The sequence below is a fragment of the Mus caroli genome, unplaced genomic scaffold, assembly GCF_978045245.1.
Source record: "Mus caroli unplaced genomic scaffold, Mus_caroli_1 scaffold_7, whole genome shotgun sequence".
NCBI lineage: Eukaryota > Metazoa > Chordata > Mammalia > Rodentia > Muridae > Mus > Mus caroli.
Window position 1 is genome coordinate 9,838,166 of NW_028227262.1, and position 12,197 is coordinate 9,850,362.

A 12,197-nucleotide genomic window follows, 5' to 3' on the forward strand; every position below is an offset into this window, starting at 1 on the left:
TCTTTTGCTACTTCATTGGAAATCATGCAGAAAGTAATTCTGAGCTTTCTTCATACAAAAACAAAAAGCAAAAAACAAAACAAAAAAACCCACCAAAACCCAAAAAGACCCAACCAAAAAGCAGTAGTAGAGCGACAGCCCTGAGGGGGGCGCTAGAGAGATGGCTCAGACATTACGGCTGTGAGTTACTCTTTCAGAGCACCCAAGTTCAGTTGCCAGTGTCTACCTCAGGTGGCTTGTACCTGTCTATCATTCCAGGGTCGAGTGATACAATGTCCTTTTCTGGTTTCGGTGGGCACCACACACAAAAATGGCGTAAACCCACATAGATGTACACATACACACACATGAATAAAGAAAACGAAACACATCTCTTGAAAAATGATTTTCCTTGCTTCACTTCTCAAGCGATTACAGCCACACAATCTGTTTGCCACCCACTCTTTTCAATGCTTTCAGTCAATGGGCTCTGAACTGATACTCTGCTGTGCTTTGGGTAGGAAGGTCTTCCTAATGAGGGCAAAGGACATAGCCATGGACAGGAGTCACCTAGAGGGAAGCAACTGACACTTGGTGGATATAAAAAAGATGACGAGGGTTCTTCAAACTTGAAGGTTAGTTGAATCAACCACTGGAACTGAATCTCTACTGAAGATTTGGGAGGCTCTATAGAAGGTTTCAAAGGTTTGTGGGTCTCCTAGTTATGCTTGGAGGCCATGAAGTATTGGCGAGTTAGATCATCGGGTTAGAGACCAATGCGCACTTATCTGACAAAATGATTCTTAAAACCATCCTACAACACATGAACTATCATGATGTAATCAGAAATAAAAAAGAAAAGCATAAAGAATAAAAATGTTTGTCAAAGCTTAGCATACTACTGTAATTTACTATATATATGTATACATACACACATATATACTTATATATTTATATATTTATTTATAGTATATATATGTACACACACACACACACACACACGCGTAGTATATATGCCCAGAAACAGCACTGGGCATCATTTTGTTTAAACCCTCACATCAGTGTTTCTTTTTGGTTGTGAGCCTAGTCTTTAACAGCTGAGCCATCTCTCCAGCCCAAGTGTTTCTTTTTAATCTCATACTTCTATCTAGGTATTGTATTATACCTGATATATATATTATACCCGATATATACTTGTGCCTATATATATATATATATATATATATATATAGGCACAAGTACAGTGCTAGGCATTATTGGTAGGAATTAGCTTAGCTTGCAGTTTTGCACATGAGGACTCAGAGGATCAGGAAACTGGAGTAAATTTTTTATGATTATAAAAACAATGGTACAGCCTGGCTCAGAAAATCAGTTGTTTTCATATAAAATTATATATCTTGGGTATGATGTAGCCAGACTTGGAAGGATCAGCTGAGTCTTACTTTGATGCAAGGAGACAGTTGACTTCTTGGGGACATTATTAAATTATTTCCAGAAGTCCCAGTGAAGAGACATGTCTATCCTCGTCAATCCCTAGTGACTACTTGCCATGATCTTGAAAGCCAAGCTTAGGTGAAGGATGTCTTTTTACCTTAAACACACAGGACTTGCCATTGATGAAGTGTATTATTAACATTTTACAACTAATAAGTAAATCATTAGCACATAAATTATGGATAAATAATGGGAAAAAAAACCCAAACAAGACAACTACCAATCCCACTTTCTTCCTCATTCTAGAAGGCGCCTCACTAATTTTTTTCCACTCAGACTTTGCTCCAATTCCCTCCAAGTGTAGGGGACAGATGCACAGTTTCTTTTTGTAGCAAGGGATTTATTTATTTTTTCAAATTATTTGCCTTCTATGTCCCCAACTTCACAAGTAAGTGCAATTTCCGTTTGTTATTCTCAATGCTTCTGTCCTAACCTTTTAAAAGACCCAGGGAACTGATGAAAAATTCAACTCATATTTTCTCCTTCTTTGTCATGCTAGCAAGCAGAAGTGAGGGAGGTAAAATAGATATTAGCTGTTGAAATGTAAAAACATGTATCAACAAGCTGTCTGTGAGTGCTGCCAAGTTTCTCTGATTGCTAAATTCCTCTCATGCTCAATGACACACACACACATCTTCCCAAGTTTTTCTGACACTTAGAATGATTCAACATCCTTTTCTCTGTGGACAGTGACAGAGTTTGTCAAGACAGTGCTGTTTCTCTCTTCACTGGGCTCATTAAGTGTTTTCTTATTAAACTTATTAAAAAACTAGTAATAAGATAAGACAGTACCATCAATGGCTAGAGTGCAAAATCGATTGCTAAGACCCAAGGTCCTACACATATTAATCCATGATATTTTCACTGCTAAGAATTTATTTTCCTTTTTCAAGGATGAGTGTTTTGTCTACATGTGTATACACACATGCAAGGAATGTTTGAAGAGGTAAGAGCACTGTATCAGATTTCTTGGAACTAGAGTGACAGACAGTTGTGGGCCATCATGTGGGTGATGGAAACTGGATCTGCAACTCCTGAAGGTCAGCATTTTAACCACTGAACCATTTCTTCCCACGCAAAGACATAATCTTGAGTGCTAGAAATTTGGCAATGCTTCTTATTCTTTTGTAAGCAACTCAAAACTAGATTATCTGAATAACTAACGATAAAAAGATCACAAATATATGCACGGGTAATTAGTTTTTTTTTAACAATGCTAAAGATCATTACATTTCACTTGCAGGTGGTAACATTCAAAATCAGAGGTTTCTAGAACCACACAGCCGGGAGAAACTTGAATTAAGGTTTTGACTTAAGTATGCGTTTTCTCAAATCTAAATTTCCTTAGTCTCACGTTCTTCTGCATTTTATTTTGATGCTAGATGCTTCACAATAGGCAAGTGGTTGCTAATAAAGACGTGAAGAATGGGCGAATAGAGAAATGGACGACTAACACCGCACAGACTAACACTGACTAACAGTGTGCTTCTGAGGTCCCTTCAGCCTTGGCTAGCATCGACTGGCATCTACTTTTCTTGCTTTATAACGTCCAGAAATGGGAGCTCTACAGAGTCTTCTGGGAGTTTTCAAATTCATCAAGTGATTTCTGTTAAGTTTCCAGAGTATCAGCATCTGTAAGCGTGAAGGAAACAGTAGGAGCCACACCATGTGGTGAATTCCAGGCATCTACAACACCCTGGGAAATGCACAGACATGGCCACCAATTTGATGAAGAAAGTAATACACTAGAGTGTCTCCAAGTTTCAGATGACTAAGCTCAAGCAGAAGTTACCAGTTTTTGACATCCTGAGTTGTTGACATAGCAACAGACGTAGCTCCCAAGACATTTGTGCAAATTGTTTTTCCTTTGTTGGTCAAGAGTGAGTCATATACACTCACGCAAAAACAAAGGTTGTAAGTCATTACCCACAGCAAGGATTTAACTGTGATGGTCAAGTCAGGGGTTGGGTGTAAGAAAAGTAACACAAACGAACGTCTTCAGACAAGGGAGCAGAGTTTAGCTTGTTCTGAGAACTACATTAATTGTATATATATGAGATAAAAACCTAAATTGGGAGAAAAAGAAGATATATTCCCCACTAAAGGTAACAAAGAGCTTGGGAAATAAAATGCTCATTTCTTAACAATACACAAAGAACTGTGAATCTCCACAGCTCACAAAACAATTGAAAGTGGGGGGAATAAAGCAACCAGGAATAGCGCCAGCAGCTGTCTCCTAATTCCCCAAAGCCCGGAGTCCCAGTTCAGAAGATTCTATTTGCAAGACAGAACAATGCTTCCTAGCAAGGCCTCTGTACTGAGAACTTCTTGCCAATTCCCTCACTGTTGCCTTTTGTTTCTGGTCAAGGTTTTTATGAAGCCTAGTAATTAAGTCAGATAAGCACACCTAGGCCTAGACAGTCAGCGTACTACTATGTAGGGCCTCTTCAAAGACTTTCATTGCAGAATATGATATAATACTATATAGTGCATTTAACACAGCTGCCTCCAGTTCCATGAACTAGTGAATTTTGTATTTTCCAAAGATTGACACTGACCAAACATATAGAATAACAGGACTGCTCTCATTGGTAGTTGCTTTATTAAGTCGGTGAGCGAAGGTGAATTAGCCTATAGGCAGCACAGTATATGCCGTGTGATTTTCTTTTATTCAGTTAGCAGACATTGGCTGAGATACTGTCTGGTGTGTTATATGGCAGAGATATGTCCTCGACATGGACAATGAAGACCCATTGTCATGGTGTACATGAGAGACACAGGGTCTATCCTCCATGCATGGAAAAATAATCTGATTTTTTTTAAAAAAAGATTTTGATACTTTCAGGAATGATGATGTACTCAAGGATAAAATTAAAATATCCTCTGCAACAGATAACCTGTGCCGTTTTTTTGCCACCTGATTCATTCAACATGGCATGTGTTCTAATGTTGGCACAAGGCAGGAGAGGTTAGCAGTGCTATGAGGTTCATGGGAATGTTTTTTTCTACTGAGTAGGAACATTGAGTTTTGTTTTGCTGTGTAGTATCATAGAACATGATACTAACTGTGGATGTTTTATAGCAATATATGAACTAGGCTATGGTCACATAAACACAGCAAGGATGACCAATCAGAGACATGGGGGAAAAAGACGCCTAAATTGCTAATGACAAACAACAATAAACTTCCTCAAAAGTAAATTCTGGAGTCACTCCAGTAAAGAATATTTTGTTATGTGAGATCACTAATTTTTGTCATTTCACACCAGCCCAATGAGGAGTTTGATTACTTATGACTCAAAACATATCAAAGTAGAGGAAGATGGTAAACACATGCACTAAGCTAAGAATTATCTATATTGCATGTTTGGACAGGAGCAGAGATTTGATGTGCACTCAAAGGAATAGAAAAGCAAGTGGAGGCCCTCCCTACAGAGAGGTCTGTGCAGATAAAGGAACAACTACATCCCAAGTGGCTATTCAAAGTCATGAAGTTATGAAAGTCTTCTGAGAATCTAAGAAAGTATCTTGAGAAGATACATACATTTGCTCAAATATAAACTGATGGGAGGCAGGCAGAGCTTAGCAGCATCATTTCAAAAGAAAACACATTTTTTTCCTCATAGTCTACTAATTTTGAACCCTGCCAGCAGGATAGAAGCAGAAAAAATTATCAAATCTTGTTATGTAGATAAGAGCCAAGAATCAAACATTCTTTGAGTTGGGGATTAATTTGTGTTACACAGCTATTATTCTAAGAGCACCACGTTGGGTTTTGTTACATAAAGCTTATCTTGGAAACTGTGTAGAGGATAAATGGGAAGAAGGCATGTGTGAGGAGAAAACAATAAGTGCCAATCAATGACCTGTAGCAGTCAACTAGAATGTGATATCTGAAGTTTGAGGGAACCAGTGAGCTGAGGGAACAGGAGAGAACCCGCAAATTCTACAGTTAAGGAGAGCATCAGTCAGGACTGAAAGGAAACATTTCCTCTATTGTCTATATTGGGCGTCTTAGTGGGGTGGGGAATATAACCATTTTTATTTTTTGAATATTAGTTATAAAGATTAACTCAGTTGAGAGTAAGAATCAGAGTTCAGTTTGGCATATCTTGATCCATAATTTTAGTCATTCTTCATCTAAATAATAAGCCCATTGAAAAAAACAGTTACAAAGTGCACCAATAGGCTAGTTCTCTTAGAATTATTTATAGAATTTTAAAATGAAAAGCTAAAAGCATTGTTTTTAAAAAAAAAACATGCCTGTCAAAATGATTATTCTTTTAAGTGAAGATTTTATTTTTAACTGAAGAGCTAGGTAGTAGATGTTTTCTTTTTTTGTCTGATGTGATCAATTTAACTTTGAGAAAAATTCTAAATGATTTATGTAAAGGTGGGGAACTGGCTTTGCTTTATTCTTTGTGTTACAACTTGATTGTCAGCATCCTGAAGTGCTCTGTAATGCTTTACCTGTGTGGTAGGTAGACATTGCTCTGGCTTACCAAATCAAACTGCCATGTCCGATGCCACCCGCTGTTAGGAGTGGTTTTCTTACTGCCTTCATGCTAGGGGATGATTTGAAATACAGGGTCTAAGACAGCTGCAAAGGATCCCCTCTCTCCACATTCTAGGATCCTGTTGAGATTTCAATATCTGGAGAAGCCCATGGTTAAAATCTGTCTCTTCTCTTCCAGCTGTCACATGGAAATGTTGCTCTATTGCATGGCAACTTTGGACTCAACCTGGTTGAAAGTAAAGTTGCTTCAAAACCAGGCAGACTTGAACGTGGATATACCCGGCTAGCATCTCAACAAAGGTACCAGGACCTAGGATTATCATGCCATGACTAATTTTGCTCAATGATCCAAGAGTAAAGTTCCATGAGACCAGAAAGAACAATTCCCGAGTTACGGAAACTAAAATAAACACAGTTCCCTGTGTGCTGGTTAGTTTTATGTCAACTTGACACAAATTCAAGTCATTTGAGAAGAGAAACTCTCAATTGGGAAAATGCTTCTTTAAGATTGGCCTGTAAGCAAGTCTGTCAGGCATTTTCTTGATTAATGGTTGATGTGAGGGGCCTCAGGTTACTGTAGAGAATGCCAACCTTGAACAGGTCATTGTGAGTTAGATAAGAAAGCCATCTGAACAAGGCATGGGAGCCAGCCACTAGGCAGCGTTCGGCCATGGTTCCTGCTTCAGTTCCTGTTTGCAGGTTCCTGGTTTGACTTTCCTTGGTGATGGATTGTGACCTAGAAGTTGGGAATGGAATAAATTCTTTCCTCTCCAAGTTGCTTTTGGTCATGGGTTTTGTTATTGTTTATCATAACAAGAAAAACCCTGAGACAGAAATTGGTATCAAGATTGTAGGGTATTTGCTTGCCAGATCTGACCACATTAAGAGGGATGGAGTTTGTAGAAGGACTTTGAAACTTTGGGCTAGAAAAGTCATTGAGTGATCAGAGCTTAATGTGCTCTGAAAACTTAGAAGAAAATCCTGAGAGTGGCATAGACAGTGGAGACCTGGTTTGTGAAGTTTTAGAGGAAGCAAAGATTCTAGGAAGGCCATTTATTTATGTGATGTTTTTGAACTAAGAACTGCTAACGTGGAACTTTTTCTTTGCTGGTACAATTGATGCTGGTTAGCTGGAGCTGAAGAAGTTAGCTATGATTAAGAAGAGAACAGCATCACTGAGGTGAAGCATCCCTGGAAGTATTTCCTTAGGATCAGCACACAAAAGCTGTAGCTTATTGAGATTTAAAGCTGTACTGTGCCAGAAGCCAAACTTGGTAATGTGTAAATTTCCTGGATGATACTGATTTTGAAGGCATGAAGGGTCATAGAGAACAGCTGAGGTGTGACACTTCCAAGAGAGGCCACTGTGGAAGAGTCAGCCCCCGTTGTACTAGAAGTTCCAAGATTTAAGTAGTCAGGGAAAGTGGGTGAAGTTTGGCACAGTGTGATACAGTATGATAGTATCAGAGCCGCTTAAGAGAGGCTATGAGGGGCCATTGGAGAGGGCTCTGTTACAGGGGAGACCCTAGCATTTTGGAGATCACAGTACCATGAGAAGTTTGCAAAGGGCAGCAGGAGCTGTGGAATGGAGCTGGCCTGAGCCTAGGAGAGAAGCTATTTGTGCTACACAGGTAGGAGCTGGAGAAGTAGCCCAGGATCTTTGTATCCTAGACAATCATGAGTAGGTTGTAGGTGTCAAGTACTCAATTTGTTATGCTGATCAATATTGGTTTTGCTGTGATTTTATTTTAACTATTCTGGAGGTATTCCATGTTGGAGTGGAAAAGTAATTTAACTTGTCTGTATTCTAAAGAAGCCCAAACTTTGGATATTTTACAGACTCCAGCTATCTTAAAGGGAATAAACATTTGAGGTGTTTGAATTTTTAGAGACCATGGGATGTTTTATATTGTGACATTGATGTGATGTTCATTTGGGATCCTGTAGATGATCAGTAAACAGATAAACAGTTAAAAAGCATCTGTCTCTTCCAAAATCCATGTGCTTCTGAGCTGTAAGGTACAAGCAGAACAGGAAGGGCTGACCCATGTCTTGGTGACTCCAGCTCTAGGCTGTCCATCAGATTCCCGCCCCCCCCCCACCCTGCCCCGTCCCCGCACTCCATTCAGGCCTCTCTGTATCCAGCCATCTACTGGATACTAATAACTGATTTTGCATATGCTTCAGGATTGCCAGTTTTGAACCAGACTATAAGAACTTTTTATAAAAAATTGAAAATAAATTCTTCTCTAATATAATACAACCCAACCACATTTTACCCTCCCCCCACTCCTTCCAGCTTCTCCCCACTCCCTCTTCCCAAGATACAATTCCTCTATCAGAAAGAGTATACTTCCAAGAGTCAAATACCAAACAAGGCAAAAGAAGACACACTAGGACAAGACAAACACCTTCCTATGGAGGCTGAGCAAGGCGACACAACAGGGGGAAAAAGTGCCAAGAGTAGGGACTTAACCGCCAAATCATTTAATTTGATGAAATGAACTGACTTAATTGTTTGAATATATTGATATTTAGTCAAATAATAGTCTTTGTGACAAGTCTGAGAAAGCCTTGGTTTCCAAAACACAGGTAACTTAAAAGGACAGGTAGTACACATTAAGTCAACAGAAAACATTTCCTGGAGCTTATTCTCTTAAATTAATAATTTAACACAGAATTCAGTGAAACCACCACTCATAACAATAATTTCAGGCCATCCAAAATGACAGCTGCATGTACGAGCTTTGCGGTGCAAATATCAAAGTGCTCAGTTTATTTCCTTTTTAGTCTGGTTTTTAAATTAATAAAAAAAAAACCTCTATCCACCCATTTATCATTTATCTCTCTATACAGTCTATTCTCTCTCTCTCTCTCTCTCTCTCTCTCTCTCTCTCTCTCTCTCTCTCTCTCTCTCTCTCATCTATCCGGTTGTACTTTTTTTGGAGGTACGTGTTGCATTGAAAGGAGATCTTTTTTGGAGATGTATCATGGGAAAGATTTAAATCTCAATGCCTTATTCAGATCGATAATTACCATTGGATAAACCACTTAACTGTTAAAATCCCTTTCTGGGCTAGTGGATGGTCCTTAGGGTCTCACTTGATTGAAAATTCTGTAACTATGAATATCTAGTCGTTTTGGAATTCAAACATAAATCCGATTGGAAGGCGGGAGTGGTTTTAAACATGCTGCCAGTTTGTGGGTCCTTTTGTTGTTGGTGAGAACAGCGCCAGGATAACTGAACAAAGAGACATAATAATGCTGCTTTCAAGTTCTTAGCTCCTATCCCTAGTGTGAACTATGGCAGGGAGAGCTCACACGACTGTGGGAAAAGCGGATCACTGTCTGAGGAACTCCTTGTATGACTGCACGGTAGTCAAGTGCAGGAGAGCCGAGTAGGAAGTTCCACGTCCAAAGCCCAGCTAGGTTGGTGCTTCAGTATCCAAGTTCAGCATGTATCTACAAAATGCTCATTCCACAGCACTTCACTCACAGAAAGCTAAAATACAAGACGTTGCAGGCCAAATCATGAAAGCCGTGCACACACCCAAGTGAATCTCTATGTCTGGTTTTTGCAAGGATTTGTAGTTTATTTTCAGACATACCCAATAGCAGTAATTAGACTTAAATGACATTATAAAATTAATTTGAAAATTATATGGCTTTTGGAAATATATTTTTATTGAAGGAACCACATAAAACCTCTGTCCCATAAAACGGAAATAAATTTGAAAAAAAAAAAAAAGGAACAGTTTCTATGTAATGATGACTTCATTTGGAAACTGTGCTAATGGATTTTACAGATTCTGGTCTTACAAATGGCCAGTTTCTTTCTTTCTTTTTTTTTTTTTTTTTATTCTTAGCTAAGATAGGATGCGATTTGTTCAAGTGACTTATTCATTGCACAGATTCTATCTGGGGTATAATTTTTTTTGAGAACAGCAGGGTGAGCAGCCATTCCTGCACGTCAATATTAGCTGACAGCCAGCCATATCTCTGCCTCACCAAAGAATGAACTGATATCTTATTATTTATTACATTGTAAAGGTAAAAAGGTGAATTACGAGCAATGTAATGATTCTTGAAAGCAGAGAATTGAGGTTTTAAAAGCTCCTATTGATTCTGTATTGTGTGTGCTCTACCACACTGTGATAGCTTCCCCAAGAATGGCTCTTTAGTCTTCACAGTATTCAGGCATCAAAGCAGAGAGAGCGTTTACGTCCACTGTGGATTCATCTGGACACCTTTATCAGCATTTAAAACTGACAGAATGTAGCACACATTTAGTTTTTATTTTTAAATTTATTTAATATCTGGTTGTGTCTGTCTACTTGTATTTAACACACGAAATCATGGCGAACCTGAAGAGTGTGAGGGCTCGTTGTGTCCTCTGTTCCTATTAGAGAGCCTTCTGCTGCCTAGATGCTTAGATGGTGGCCTATGAGCGCCTTTAAGGCAAGGGGTATCTTGTTCCATTTCTGTAAGTTCAACAGTATCTAGAATCTCAATGGTTTTTGCATAAATGAACAAATGATTACTCCTCTGTAAATATCGTGCTCCAAGCACACATTTTCATATCAGAGGTGAGCAGCTGGAGCAAACAAAGGCTAACCTTGAGGAGCGACTCATAAGTGAGAAGACTCGAAGAGCTAGGGACACAGAGCGTTGGGAAGGGAATGAATGAGACAGGCCTACCTTTAACCACAGCATGCAAAACTTCTGTGTTATTTCATTTTATTCATACCACTTGAGAAACTGTCCTCAAAATCAAAATAAGGAAAAGGATGAAGAAATTGTTTAACTATGAATGGAGGGGACAGGAAGATGAGTCAATTACCTATAAATGGAGGGGACAGGAAGATGAGTCAATTACCTACAAATAGAGAGACAGGAAGATGAGTTAACTGGTAAAGTACAAGGACTTGTACCCAAATCTCTGGGATCCACATAAAAAAAGTCGGACGGAGCATTACTGCAATCCCAGCACTGGGAAATCAGATTGTAGAGTTCCTGTGTTCTGCTAGCCAGTCTGTGTGGCTCAGCAATCACGCTCTAGATTTAAGAGGAGACTCTGAAAGTAGAGGATGATGGAGGAAGACATTCAACGTGGACCCCTGGTCTTAGTATGCAGCACATGCATGTGCGCGCGCACATACGGGGGAGAGGGGGAAGGGGGACGGGGGAGATGGAGGGGAGAGGGGGATAGGGGGAGAGGGGGAGAGAGATAGAAACAAACTCACAGGTCGCTAATCCCGGGTGGAAAGTCCTTTGTAGTGACTACGAATCACTTAGTTCATTCTGATTTTCCTACCTGGTCTTTACCATGCGTTTCTTCCCCAGTTACAATTCCTGATGTGAGTCTCTGACTTGCTCATGTCCTCTTTCCTCTCTAGGTCTGCTTTCATTGGTGACATTCTTTCTGGGTTACTGGTCAGTTCCCTGAAGCTGCTCAAACCCTCCACTTACTCTTCTGCGCCAGTAGCTCTCTTCTGCCCCCTTCTGTCAGAAGTCTGCACTTCCACATTTGGGCCCAGACAACTTAAGTCATTCATACAATTTGCCTAAAAACGACCAAGTACTGCTCCAGTTAATAAACCCTGAAACAATAATATGTAATTTGGTAAGAGTTTACATCGGAACTTCAAGTCAGGCTGCTGTGTTTTAAAAAAGAGAGACACTTTGAGCTCTTGACATCAAGTATCTGAAATAATACTTACATTAGGGCAACGTTGCTGTAATGTGTATCCACACAAACTTAGATCAGTCCTCAGAGATTCATTCAGATGGACTCACATGAGTGTAACGGTGGTTGACGCTGTCCAATGAGAGTATCTTGGATGTAGGACCAGCCTGGCCAGACAGAATGATTTTTTTTTCTTATTTCCATCTTCAGACAAGGTCATAATTTAGTTTCTCAAGGTGAGGAAGTGGACAAGTCTACTTGGGAGTCGTCATTTGTCCTACTTTGCTTCTCTGTCACTGATTAATATCAACTTGGGAGAGGAAAGGGTTAATGCCACTCACAGGTCCCTCAGGGAGCCAAGACAAGGGTTCAAGGCAGGATCCTGGAGGTAGGAGCTGAAGTAGAGACCGTGGAGAAATGCAACTTACTGGCTGGCTCACCCCAGTTTGCTCAAGTGCCCCTTAAAAAGAGTCCAGGATGCCTACCTAGTAAGCGCCCACAGCAGAACGGTTTCTCCCACGT

At 39.7% G+C, this 12,197-nt stretch overlaps 1 protein-coding gene across 4 annotated transcripts in view; it reads right to left on the bottom strand.

Moving 5' to 3' along the window:
* Pik3c2g (phosphatidylinositol-4-phosphate 3-kinase catalytic subunit type 2 gamma) overlaps positions 1 to 12,197 on the bottom strand; it is a 349,836-nt gene that overhangs the window by 170,972 nt on the left and 166,667 nt on the right. The window lies entirely within an intron of this gene.